Genomic DNA, 2,918 nt, shown 5'->3' with positions numbered 1-2,918 from the left:
CGGCGGCGGCGGAGCGGGCGTAAGAGCCGCCCCCCGCGCCCCCCGCCGGGCCGGGCCGGGCCGCACCGCCCCGGGAACGAAGGGGGAGGGACGGGGCCAGGGAGGATTCGCCCGCCCCGGAGCTGAGGCTGCGGGTGGGGGGGGGGGAAATGGGGAGAAGCGGCGGTGAAATGAAGGGAAGGGCACGGGGGTCCTTTCCTCGCTTTTGCTGTGCCCGAAGCAGGGGGGGGGGGGTCTCCCTCCTCCCTCCCTCTCCCCGAGCAGCCTGGGTTCCCCCAAGCCCCGGGGCTACCCTGCCAGGGGTCCCGGACCCCATGGTGGGTACCCCCACACCACCCTGCCTGGGGTCCCCCAGCCTGCTTGCACCCCCCCCCCACCCCATATCACCCCCACTAGCCCCACGACAGGGTCCAGGCACCCACCTCACCGTGAGTTCCCCTCTCCGCACCGGAGGCTGACCCCACGGAGGGGATTATGGACCCACACGGCCGTTCCCCTCCCTATCCGACAGGGAAAGTGGGACAAACGGGGTGCAAACAGCACCGCGACACCAGGAACGAGCACAGCCCCCACGTTCGTGCCCCCGCAGTGGGCTCCGTCGGCCCTTGCAGCAGTGCCAAGCTCACGGGCAGCCACAGCAGGGCCGGGAAGATGCCAAGCTCCCATGGCAATAACGTGGTCCACCCCACTAGCACCCACATCCCACGTGGAGACGGCGCTCACCATTAGCCATTCCTCCTCGGAGCCCTCTTCTTGCCCCTCTCCACTCCCACTAAAGTGGATGATTTGGTTAATTAGGCTTTGAGGATGAGAAAGGCCAAGTCCCTCGTTAGGGTGACTTCCTTCCAGGGCAGAATTGTTGTTCTTCTCGATTCATCACCACTTGGTCCAGGCTGGCATTAACCTTGCTGGTCACGGGGCTTAGGGGATGCGGGTTGCTGGAGCGGAGTGTCCTGTGCCCTTGATCTGTTGCGTGACAGCCGACGAGCATCACCTGAGCGATTCAGTTACATTTTCTGCATCTGACAGCGGTTTTCAAGCAGGGCTTGGCAGTTTGTCCTCCATTTTACAGATGGGGAAACTGAGGGAAGAAATCAGGGGTAAGGAGCAGGGCACAGCACTGAATCCCAGGCTGATTTAATGCCATGGGCTCCCCTATTAGATGTTCTTGCCTGAATCGGCTCCATTTGTGCAGGATGTCGCCAGGAGAAATGCCAACAGCTCTCCTGGCTTGGGTGCCTTAACGGTTCCACTTGCAACTTCCATCCCTTGCTGCAGCTCAGTGCTTCTGCTGATGGAGATTTCTGGCTGCCTCCTACTGTTTGTTTGCTCTGGGATGTGGATTTATAATTTCATTGCAGGCATAAGCATCTCGGGCTTTCCCATTTGAGTTTCATCCCCGGCCTCATCCCTGGATCTGCGGTTAAAACCAGGAGATTTACATGGGTGTGAAGGAATTTCATTGTTGTTTTAAACAATAACAATTTATCTGCTTAATAAAAGATGAAAAATCCAAGCATGAGAAATGCAACTAGTTTAGTTGGAGATGTATTTTTAAGAGGCTGGCGTGGGGGGGGAGGGCGTGCCAGAGCAATCCACGTTTCATTTCAATTTCCCAGGATGAAAAGGTGATTCTGGCTAATTTGAACCTAGTCATTAAGCTGCTGTTTCAAAAACACAGAGTCAATTAAACAGCGTCCCCCCCGCCCTTGCTCCACAGGCCTGCCTTGTTATTAATCAAGGGACAGGGGGAATTGCTTCATCCATAAGGCTCACACTCCTGTCGCTGGGAGCCAAGAGCTGATCTGATTTTGTCTGATGGAAGATGCTTTCCAGCCCTCTGGCCAGGATTAGAGTTGATTTTGGGGGGGGCAGAGTGCTGGCAACGCAGTGGGAGAGCTGGGCAAGTCCAGGTCGGAGAGGGCCACCTCATCCTTGTCCCTTTGCCCAAACCCCAAGTTAGTTATGTCTCACTGTGTCCCCTTCATACCATTATTTTACTTTGGGGGAAACTAAGGCACAGACAAGTGATTTGCCCAAGATAAAGGAAAAGGCAGGTTGTGACTAAAGCCCATGTTGTAGGTTCTAGCTCAGCCCTGCTCCCCCTCCGGGTGCACCCTGGTTGCCACCTCCTCCAGTTAGCTTTGATGCCCCTTTAGCATCATTTTGGGCTTTAGCGAAAAAATAGGACAAAGACATGGAGAAAAGGTACCAGGCTGAGGTTAACAGCTCTGTTTCCCTGAGCCGGAGCCCCCCAGCCCCGTGCTGGACATCGTAGAATCCCATGGGGCTGTGTCTCTAGGTCTTGCTCTCCAATTAATTCAAATTGGCTTCAATATGAGCATTAATAAAAAAGGACCTTATGCCAGAAGACAGGGAACAGGTTGGGCCAGGGGTGTCCTGCCCTCTGCCCACCCAGAACCTGCTCCCTGCCAGGGGCTGTGGCATTTGGGGTGCTGAGATGGGACCTGGTCCTCTCCTTAGGTCCCCTGGACTTTACCCCTACTCGCCACCCCTGTTCCAAGAGCCTGGCCCTGCACAAAATAGTGTCGTCGTCGTCCCCCCGCCAAATGAGGATGGGGACCCATTAACCACATCACTCCAAACTCTACCTCTTGCTCAGCATCAGGACTGGGGATGCAGCGGGGGCCACTTGGGTCACAGCTGTACCCTGTGAACAGAGGGAACACAAATGTCACCTCTTCCCGTCGAGGTATGCCTGTCCCCAGCTCGAGAAAAACACAGACGTGGCAGGGGGCTGGGGCTGTCAGCACGCAATGCTTTGGGGAATGTCTCTGCCTTTGGAGATGCTGTTCTGAGCAAGCCAGCGCTGGGAGTGTCTTGACAAGTTTTAGTGCTTTCTGGGGCATTTTCACACAGACTCAGCAAAATGATTTTTAAAAAAAAAAAAGCGAGAG

Source organism: Buteo buteo, chromosome 10 (genome assembly GCF_964188355.1).
Source record: "Buteo buteo chromosome 10, bButBut1.hap1.1, whole genome shotgun sequence".
NCBI classification, from domain to species: Eukaryota; Metazoa; Chordata; class Aves; order Accipitriformes; family Accipitridae; genus Buteo; species Buteo buteo.
Note: the sequence above shows the minus strand (reverse complement) of the source record.